This window comes from Saccopteryx leptura, chromosome 1, assembly GCF_036850995.1.
Source record: "Saccopteryx leptura isolate mSacLep1 chromosome 1, mSacLep1_pri_phased_curated, whole genome shotgun sequence".
Lineage (NCBI taxonomy): Eukaryota > Metazoa > Chordata > Mammalia > Chiroptera > Emballonuridae > Saccopteryx > Saccopteryx leptura.
Window position 1 is genome coordinate 135887967 of NC_089503.1, and position 10712 is coordinate 135898678.

Genomic DNA, 10712 nt, shown 5'->3' on the forward strand with positions numbered 1-10712 from the left:
ATAACAGCCATGTGAAGACAGACACACTAAGAGAATGCTGTGAAGACCGAGTTAGGTATTGGAATATAACATCTACAAGCCTATGACTGCCACTGTCACCAAGAAGCTAGGAGAAAGAAATGAAATAGACTCTCCTTCAAAGCCCTCAGAAGTAATCAATACTGTTGACACCCTGATTTCAGATTTGTATCTTCCAGAGCTTTGAGACAATACATTTCTGTTGTGTTAAGCCACCCCAATGTATGGTACTTTGTCACAGCAGTCCTAAAATACTGACATAGTACCAAACATGCAAAAGTAGTTTAGTAATACTGTTCATATTGAATTGAGTTATTGCTACTTCAGAGAGAAAAAGGTTGGCACAACACATCTGTTCCATTTTTAAATTTTCTTTTAGAAATTTGACAATGTGTATTAAGAACCATAAAGTTGACCATACCTGTTAACAAAGTAATTCCACTTCTGGAACACTATCACAAGGAAACAAACCCCAATTTCTTCAGTGATATATATGCAAAGAGAAGTATTACTATAACGTAGGTTGTTTATAATTTGCTGCTAACATACCTGTCCAAAAATAAAGGACTGGTTGAGTAAATCACATTGTAATTGCAGGAATATAATGCAGACAACAGGACTTCTGAAAATTATATAAGATTAAAAAATGCTTACTATTTCTTTATAGAAAAAAAATGGAATACTATAATTCTATATGGAGTGGCTTAGGAAAACATGCCTAGAAAAAAAAAATAGAGACAAAGGTAAAATGGCAAAAATATTCATTGTGGTAGAAGTATGTTCGGTGGGTCAGAACTCTTCCTGACTCCCTAATCTCACCACTTCGGTACCTCTTTCCAGTTTTTTTTCTCCTTTCCTCAAACCTCCTCAGGCAAAGCCAGTTTTCCCTTGACAATGCCTCTCAGGATTAATTCAGGCCCATACTGCCTTATACAGAGGTTTTTTGGGGGGAAAGGTTTCTATTTGCCTGTCTGAAATCTCATCCAACTATCATATCCACTATCAGAATAAGAGTCATTCTACAGCCAAGTATATCTGATGTGGTAACCTCTTCATTTATGTTGTATGCACTTTTATGAATTGTTATATTTTTCAATAAAAATGGGGGGGAGGGTTGGTAACTTACTGTGGTTTCATATCTTGTTTTGATAAGATTAGAATTCATACTGCTCTGTTGATATGGCCCTACTACATTACACTTCTAACTGTAGTGTTTATTTGCTGAGGTAAATGGGTTCCTGCTCTCTGCCAACATGGTCCTGTTTCATTACACTTCTGAATGTAATGTTCAGCCAGGAAAGCTGGGTTCCCGTCTGCAGCGATGGAGTTGGCAGAGGCTTTTCTCCTCTTCTACAATGCCTGCCAGTTCCCCCATGTCTGACAATGCAAACTCCTTAACAATCGGCAAAATATGGCTTAAAAATGTCAAAGTTTTCTATCATCAGCAAACCCACCTGATCTCTGCTACCTTAAATCATATTGATCACAATTGGCAAACATTTATAAAGAACTACTAGTTGTAAGGCCTGAAGATGTAATTAATGCCCTAAGCTGTTTTCAATCTTTTCGTGGCATAGAACATTTATTAAATAAGATAACGAACAGCAGAAAATGACATGTGATAAGTGATAGATGAGTTTTTGGGGGTGGAAAGGAGGGAGATTGGTGAAGAGAGGATAGAGAAGGGTAATAATGGTGATGACTAGAAGGAGGAAACAAAGGGAAAATTGAATAGATTCCATGACTGGGAGAAGGTTGGTCCGAGATAGGACCTCTAAGTTGGGCACCCAGGTGACTAGGAAAATAGAGGGGGCCCATGACAGTAATGATGTCAACGAGAAGTGCTCAGGCAAAGCAGAATATTACCACACGCACAGAGAGATGTACACTCCAACTGAGTAGTAGGACACATGGAGAGCACAGAATCCTAAGCCAGATGAGTAAAGGTGATAATAGTGGAAACAATGTTCTATGAATTCTTCAAAAGGAAAACCCAAACTAGTACAAAGTGACCCAAGGAGGAAAAGAGGGTCCTGAGAAAGAGAGTTCCGTAAATATTCTTGACACAGCGCACCACTTCGGGACACCAAGGACCAAGAAAGGGCCTTTGAGGAGGCAATATGCAGTGGTTAACAGCCCTGGTGCTGGACCATAGCTCCTGAGTTGGAATCCCTTCCTGCTAGTCCTTTGCCCTTCCCCAAGATACTGTCCTAGTTTCTTCATTCGTGAAATGAGCATATTATCATTTACCCAACAGGGTCGTTGAGAGGATTAAGAGTTAATACAAGCTCTTAGAACAGTGCCCTGCACACAAAACACTCGATAAATATCTGCCATTAGAGGAAAAGAATATTTTTAGTCCTCAGTGACCTTGGAGACAACAATTTCTGGCCAGTAGGAGCAGAAACTACAAAGTAAGGGAATTAGTAAGCAAGTGAGCGTGAGAAGGTGGAGGCAGCCACAAAAGTATCGATGACTTTCACAGCAGTTAAACAATAAAAGTGAAGAGTGAAATAAAGAGTAACCTGCGAGTGCATGGTTAAGTGAAAACGCTTTCCGAGTGGATATCTCAGCAAGGAAGAGAAGGCTTGGCTTGTCAAAACCATTCTTCAGTCTGTGGGGGACTAGTTTCCCTAGCCACACAGTGAGCTGGAAGGGGTGGAGACCCGGCCCTCCAGTCCCGGCCATCCCCGCAGCTCCGGACAGCGCTGTCTCTGCATCCGGTAATTTTGAATCAGCGATGACTGATTACCTAGGGGGAGAGGCCCATTTCCTCGCGAACGCTACCTTGGAAGATGAAAACAGGCTTTCCCATTTCCCTCTCTGGCACGACCTGTTCCAGGGCTCTGTACTCATCACTCCCCGCCTCGGCCACGAGCAGCCGCCGGGACAGGATGCAGCTCCGGGAGCTAAAGAGGCAGCGCCCCGCTGCAAGAGCAGCGCCCCAAGTTCATTCCGGCCTCAAGGACACAAAGCGCCCGAGAAGGGAAGGAAGCAGAAAGCAAGGGGCTCAAGGATTCTAGGGGGTGGCTAGCGAGGCCAAATCGCGGATCTGGGAAAGTGACCTCAACGGTCAAGGTCGAACAGATCCTTCTCTTTTCCAGTCCCACCGGCGAGCACCTTTGCCCCCACTGCCCTGATCAGCAGGACCCGCACCGCGTGGGAGCTCTTAGGGGAGGCGCAAAGCCCAGGGACAGCCAGGGACCACAGTCCCTCTGGGACTCTGGGGGCGGCGCGGGGCTCCCGGAGCGCGCAGGTGAGCGCGGAGGCCCCGCCCCCCGCGGGGAAGGGCCTTCTCCCGCAGCCCGCAGGCCGAGGTGCGGGAACTTCACAAGCCCCCCGCCCCCAGAGCCCAGGGAGGGCCCAGCCAGGCTCCCCGAGTCTCCGGCACTCGGATCCCACTCTCCACGCGCAGCGCCCAAGTTCCTCCATCCGGCCGCGCCCGATCTCCTGCCCTCGGGGTCTTTCCCTCTTCCCCCATCACTTCTCCTCCGTGCCTCCAAAAGTTTGGTCCCAGCCTGTGGGCCCAGAGCCCCGCACTCACCCCGCGGGGAGCGGAGACGAAGCGCCCGGCGCGCGCGAAAGCAGAAGGTGGGATCGAGCGCGGAGCTCCTCAAAGCCGCCCGTGCAGCCCCGCTGCCGATTAAGTTGAAAATGGGGAGGCCGCCGGGGTGTCACCTGCCCACTCTCCCACCCCGCTGCGTGACGCCGCGGCAGCACCGCCCCCGCCCGCCCGCCAGGTACCCGCGAGGGGCGGGAGGGCGGAGCGGCCGCGGGCCGGGGCGGGGCGGCGGGGAGCGGAGCGCGCCTCGGGTCCCGCCTCCGCCCCGCTCCTCGCCGCCTCGGGTCCCGCCTCCGCCCCGCTCCTCGCCGCCTCGGGTCCCGCCTCCGCCCCGCTCCTCGCCGCCTCGGGTCCCGCCTCCGCCCCGCTCCTCGCCGCCTCGGGTCCCGCCTCCGGGCCCCGCTCCTCGCCGCTAGCCCCCACGCTCGGAGCGCCGCCCGGGCGGGCAGTGCTGGCCGGATTGGAGGGTCGGTTCTGGCCGATGGACTAATATTTCTTTCCGAGCACAAATTCCGTCACCCGAAGTCCTCTCAAGACTTCATGTGAAAATTGTCCGGCACGATTCAGGAATGAAATAGCAGAAAAATCTGAAATGAGGGAAACCTGACCAAGGGTGAGGCTGGCGGGGGAGAGGGAGAAAGAAGGGCATCCCTGCTCCGGAAAAGACAATTCAGAAGGTTAGTTCTTACCTGAAATGGAGGCCAGAGCCAGCCAGGGCGAGAGGCCGAATTTGGGTCAGTTCTATCCTCTGCTTATTAAGAGAATTGCGCAAATATTGGGGAGTAGAAGAGGCTTTTAGAGCAAAGAAGAGCAAATTCTATTTAATCTGAGTTTACTATTTTCCTGTTAATAACAGCCACCGCTGCAGGAAACAAGTTCTAGCAAACTTTCTCCTTACTTGCTACTGTTGGACTGGGGAGCGGTATGAGGATGCCTGTTAGGCGGGTATGTGCATTCCGTCATGTTTTAACTTATCTGGCCTTGTTTCTGGTTAGAGACTTGTAAATGCTGTTAAGTCTGGAATCATGGCATCAATAGCTGGAAGGCAAAAGGGGGTCCAAAGAAGTCAACGATTTTAAAAGCAAAACCCAGAACTGAAATTGTGTTATCTTCCAGAAACCTGAAAAATAATCGGAGGGGTTGAAGTCCTGACTCAAGCACCTCACAAACGTGGCCTATGGGTTTGTGCTGAGGTCTAAGCATGAAATCACGACAAAGGGGGGAAAATTACTAGAGAAAGTGGGTAGGGAGGACACTCAGTGGGCTAAAACATATTTCCTCTCAGGGTTTGCCTTCCACCGCTTAATCCTACCGAGTCAAACAAGAGGTTTTAAATGTTTTATGTCAAACTTTGAGAGCCTCAACAGTAGCCATTGAAAGGAAAGCAAAAAACAGGAAAGAAATGTAAGGGTTTTTTTTTCCTTTTAGATAAACTTTGCTTTCATAACAAAAACAGGTTGTTTAGTAGATTTGGGAATTTTGGGGGGAATTGGAGACAATTGCTTAATGATATTTGCCTTTGTCACTATCTTCCAATCTTTATATATTTGTGAAATTTTAAATATGCAGAAGGTCAATGGATTCATTTACTTAACAAACATTTATTGAATGCTACCATGTTCTAGGTCCTGAAGATCCAACAGACAATAAAACAGACACAGAAACCAATCCTGTTCTTGTGGAGTGTACATTCATTCTATTGGGGATGACAATAAACAATATGCAGTGTTCGTGTTGTGATAAGCACAAAGAACAATAAAGAAGGAAAGGAGAGAGGGGCTTTGGAGGGGGGGCTGCAATGTTAAAGGGGTTAGGGAAGACCTCAGTGGAAGGAGGCATTGAGCCAAAATGTTAAATGTGTGGAGTGGTATGCCTATGTGGCTATCAGGTTAACAGCACTGCAGTCAGTGGAATAACAAGGCTAAGGGCCCTGGGGTGTACTTGGGATGTTCATGTTCACTGAACAGCAAGGAGGCCAGAGTGGATGAATTGGTGATTGAGGACAGTAGTAATAAGTGAGGTCAAAGAGGTAAAGAAAGCATTTTGAGAAGTGATGTCATCTGACTGAAATTTTAAAAAGGAGGACCGTGCCAACGTTTTTGAGAATACATTGGTGGAGGAGTGTGAAAGGGCAGAAGCAGAGATGATTAAGAGGATCTTACAATAGCTGGATGAAAGCTAAAAGTGGCTTGACTAGGTTAGTAGTTGTAAAAGTAATCAGGTTTTTAAAATATTTTCTGAAGGTAATACCAACAGGATTTCCCAAGGATCTGATGTGGGATGTGGTAGAGGAAAAGAGAAGTCAAGAATGACCTCAGGATTTTTGCCTTGAGCACTCGGAATGAGAGAGGTGCTCTGTACTAAGAAAAGGAAAACTGCGAGAGCTTTTCTCCATACAAGGGGGTATGCAGACTCCTAGTCATGGTCATGCTGTCAGTCCATGCCACTCCATGGCCCATTCACCATGGCTGGTATCCTGTTTGAGGATTTTTTTGTGTGACAGAGACAGAGAGAGCGACAGATAGGGACAGAGAGACAGGAAGGGAGAGAGATGGGAAGCATCAATTCTTCATTGCAGCTCATCTCCCTAGTTGTTTATTGATTGCTTTCTCATATGTGCCTTGATCGGGGGCTACAGCAGAGTGACACCTTGCTCAAGTCAGCGACCTTGGGCTCAAGCCAGCGACCTTGGACTTCAAGCCAGTGACCTTTGGGCTCAAGCCAGTGACCATGGGGTCATGTTTATGATCCCACACTCAAGCCAGTGACCCCGCGCTCAAGCTGGTAAGCCCGTGCTCAAGCAGGATAAGCCAGGGCTCATGCCGGATGAGCCTGTGCTCAAGCCAGCCACCCCAGGGTTTCAGACCTAGGCCCTCTGCATCCCAATCTGTCACTCTATCTACTGCACCACTGCCTGGTCAGGCTGAGCATATTTTTGATTTGAAAAACATTGACCCGGAGGACAAGAAGTCTGACAGAGTGGTTTTTGACTGCATTGTGACAGTGAATATTTTAAGATGGACTTTATCTTGGATGTAAACATTTAGTTTTACCCTGTAGATCTGGGTGACAAGTTCTGGTTGGTCATAGCCAGTACCTTGTGTGGATGATGGTTAATATGCCCCCAGAGATGATAGACCTTCCAGGGCTGACCAAGTATGTAAAGTATGGGAAAGTATAGAGGATTGAGGGAGATGAAATTTCCACTGAAGTGGCAACAAGTCTCTTAACTCACATGTCCGGTGTGGGCTTGCTCATGAGGCTGCAGGGTGATGTCAACATCCTGCATGGATTTGAAGTGGATTACAGAGGTTATCTACTGATGAAGAAACTGGACTTCTGAACCACCTGGGAAGCCAACCTGGCTGCTTAGTCATTCAGGTTATGGACATCTGTTTAAGCCTGAGCAGCAGTGGCTGTTGCTCACCTGTGCAGGAGGGGCTGGCTCGATGTCCACTGTGGGTGCATCTGTAGGTGTCTGGGCTCAATGGGAACCTGACTCACCTGTGAAAGACCCAGTGGGAGAGTTTAAAATGAACCAGAAGTTGTTCCGTGAGTATGATTTTTTAAATTAAACTTTACTTTTCCAGACTTTCCTCCCCTTAAACAAAAGATTGAGATAAGAAAGCTGGTAGAGGATAGTCAGAAATTGTTTGGGAGACTGATTTAATTTGAGATACCTCTTAGATATTTAAGTAGGAATGTCAAGTCGGCATTTGGCTACACTAGTCTGGAGTTCAAGAGAGAGCTGGTGATAAATGTTTGGGAGTAGTTAGCATCCAGAATCCAGATGATATTTAAGACAGGAAATGAAAATGGCTAAGTGTACCGAGAGTAAGACTAGGCACTTGAGAAATAAATCCAGTATTGAGTAGTTAGGAAAACGAGGAGGGATCAATAAGTGAACAGAACTATCTGAGAAAGAACAGAATTGAAGTTGAAATAAAATCACGAGAGTGATGTATCCTGGAAGTCAAGTGGGTTAGGCAGCTATTGCCACAATAAGGTTGCACAACAAATCATCCATAACAAAAGTCCAGTGGCTTATAGCAATGTACTTGTTTGGCCCACAAGTCAGCAGTGTAGTAGCAGTTCAGCTGACCTAGGCTGTGCTCAGCTGAGGGGCTCTGCTTTAGGTTGTAGGTTGAGTTTAAGTCTGTTCTGTTTGAGTTCATGCCAGAGCCTATACTGAAGAGAAAGAAGCCAGCTGGAAAAGATCTCTTCATGGTAAATAATCGGGGTACAAGAGCCAAACAAAGCTCACAAGGTTTTGGGGTCTCTAATCACATCACTGAAGCATATTTAAGGCCTCTGATCATGTAAAGTTGGCTAATATTCTGTTGGCTAGAGTAAGTCACATAGCCAAATCCAATATGGTGGGGTAGGAGTAGGGAAGCATATTCAACCCACAGTGGAAGGCTGAGGAGAATGATTATTTGCTGAAAATAATCCAAACTTTTATCACAGCAAGGGAAGAAAGTGCTTCAAGGTGGAGGAAGTGATTACCTGTCTCAAATGCTGTTAGCCGAGGACCAGAAATTGACTGTTGATTTAGGAATATGAAAGTCATGAACTAGACAGAGCAGGTTGGAGGAATGGAAGTAGTGAAAACCTGAATGGTGTAAGTTTCAAGTGTAAGTGAGGAGAAAAATTGGAGAAAACAAATTTAGACAATTCACCAAGAATTTCTGTTGGATAAAGGAGCAAAGAAATAAGGTAATGACAGGAAGGGGGATTGGGTCTAGAGCAGTGATAGTCAACCTGGTCCCTACCGCCCACTAGTGGGCGTTCCAGCTTTCATGCTGGGCGGTAGCGGAGCAACCAAAGTATAAATAAAAAGATAGATTTAACTATAGTAAGTTGTTTTATAAAGATTTATTCTGCCAAACAGTGTAAATCTGACATAAAGTACTTGGTAAGTAATTATTATTATATGCTTTAACTTGCTGTAACTCTGCTTTATAAATTTTATAAAGTAAAGTTACTTCCCTACTTTATAAATCACCATTACTGTGGAACCGGTGGGCAGTCAGAAAATTTTACTACTAACAGAGATACAAAAGTGGGCAGTAGGTATAAAAAGGTTGACTACCCTGGTCTAGAGTTTGGTTTTGTTTTTAAAATAGATGACATTTAAAGTATGTTCACATGTTTTGGAAAAATTTTAGTAGAGAAGGAAAAGCTGCTATTGCTTGAAAGAGAGGACATTGTTGGAGTGATGTCTTTGAGTAGGTAAGCAGGGTGGGATTTGGTGCACAGGTAGAGAATGTGGCCTTAGATCTGAATGTGTGATCCTATTAAAACCTAAGTCAGATTATGTCCCTCTTCTGTTCAAAACCTTCCAATGGCTTCCCATATTTCTTTCTGGGACCTACCTGTCCCTTCTTAATCTGACATCATCTCCAACCATTATCCCCCTAATTATTCTTCCCCATTTGGCTGTCTTGCTGCTCCTTGGACATTTTATTTCTGCTCCTGCTCCAGGGCCTTTGCACTTGATGTTCCTTTTGTAGATGTCTGCATAGCTACCTCCCTCACTTGCTTCAGCTTATTACTCAAAATTCCATCTTCCTGGCTGCCATATCTATTACTTTAATGCTGTTTCCCCCCCACTCATCATTCCCTTTCTCTTTTTTTCTCCTGCTCACTTTTCAATAATATATTTCATTTTCACATTGACCATATTTATTGCCCTTTTCCTTCACTTCCATGTAAGACCATATATTCCCATCTTTCAAAAACTGCATTCCTCTCATTTCATTTCTATTTATTCAGTCTCAGCTTTATTTTTTTCCAATTGAATAAATGAATTTAATGAAAAAATCTGAGAAATACATATCTTTTCATTGTTCTCAGTCTCAATTTTTAAGTCATCTAATAACTTCTAGTCTCATAGCAAAGGATTGGGTCTGTTTTGTTCACTGGCACATAGTTTGTACCCAAGAAAATTAAACCATATATACACAACAAAAATTTGTACACGAATGATTCTAGCAGCATTATTCATAATAACCAAAAAGTGATAAGAATTCAACCATCAACTAATGAACTGATAGATATAATATGGTATATCCATACAATGGAATATTATTTTACAATAAACAAATATATGTTGCAACATGGATGAATCTTGTAATTGTACTGTATCACAAAGGGAAGCTGTTTATAAAGGGTGTGAGAGTAATCAGATAGAAAGTGCCTAGTTTCTTGATGATCTTGGAACCAGCATACCAGCTGAGGACAGCCTGAAATTTTATCAAAAGAAGTGCATCTGTATTTTATTTAAGTTATCTTGGGTTATCAGGTAAACCTAATCATAATTCATAAAAATTGCAGCAATTGGGCAGGTGTTTTTAGGTTTATCGTAATTCCTACCACTATCTAATTAATGTCTTCTAATATTGACTGTGAGTTGCCAGTTATCATTACATCACATTGTTTTTTCTCTCCATCAAAAGTGGAAAAGTGAAAGACAGACATAGGCATGTTTCATGGGAAGTGGAAGAGCACGTCATTGTGGAAGAAGAGGCTATTCTCGTGTGACTAATACTGCACAGCAACTATTAATGCACATCATACTAAATGTACTTGACTCAAGAAGCTATTATGAAACTTGCCACAGTAAGAATTATGACTAGAAGAGCAAAGACGTAATGACAAATTAACTTAATGAAAAACTTAATGGACTGAAAACAAGGACTGGAATTACAGCAGCGATAATGGTGTAAAATGTATTAAGTGAAAAAATTTTCTTGGCATGAAAACCTTTTGCCAATAATGGGATTACAAAAGGGTTGAATGTAGCATATATTGCTTCCTTAGTACACTAACATTTGCAAATCTGAGTTTAAGCAGGTATAATATTTCCTAGCATGTTGCAGCTGGGATGAAGGGGTATATAGTACAGAATTATATGAAATGGTTAAATCATTTATATTCCTGCCTTCACCAGCCAGTGAAAGTACAGATATAAAATATACAAACACTACACAAACCGCTATAGCTATTTGTGGTGCCCAAAAGGTTTTAATGTTTGAATAGCTTTTGGACATCATGCCAGTAATGGACATTCAACAAATTATTATTTTTTAAAATTTTATTTAGAAAATTAAATTTAATGGGATGACATTGA

The 10712-nt window shown here is 44.0% G+C and overlaps 1 protein-coding gene and 1 pseudogene across 1 annotated transcript in view; one reads left to right on the forward strand and one right to left on the reverse strand.

Moving 5' to 3' along the window:
- The window catches only part of ELOVL7 (ELOVL fatty acid elongase 7), a 94989-nt gene extending 91239 nt beyond the window's left edge, over positions 1 to 3750 (reverse strand). Inside the window, exon 1 of the mRNA XM_066375508.1 lies at positions 3563 to 3750. The gene's annotated coding sequence lies outside the window, so the exon portion shown is untranslated. The remainder of the gene's footprint in view (positions 1 to 3562) is intronic.
- A 2294-nt stretch (positions 3751 to 6044) lies between these two features.
- LOC136389024 (DNA-directed RNA polymerases I, II, and III subunit RPABC3-like) lies at positions 6045 to 6923 on the forward strand (annotated as a pseudogene).
- The last annotated feature ends 3789 nt before the right edge of the window (positions 6924 to 10712 follow it).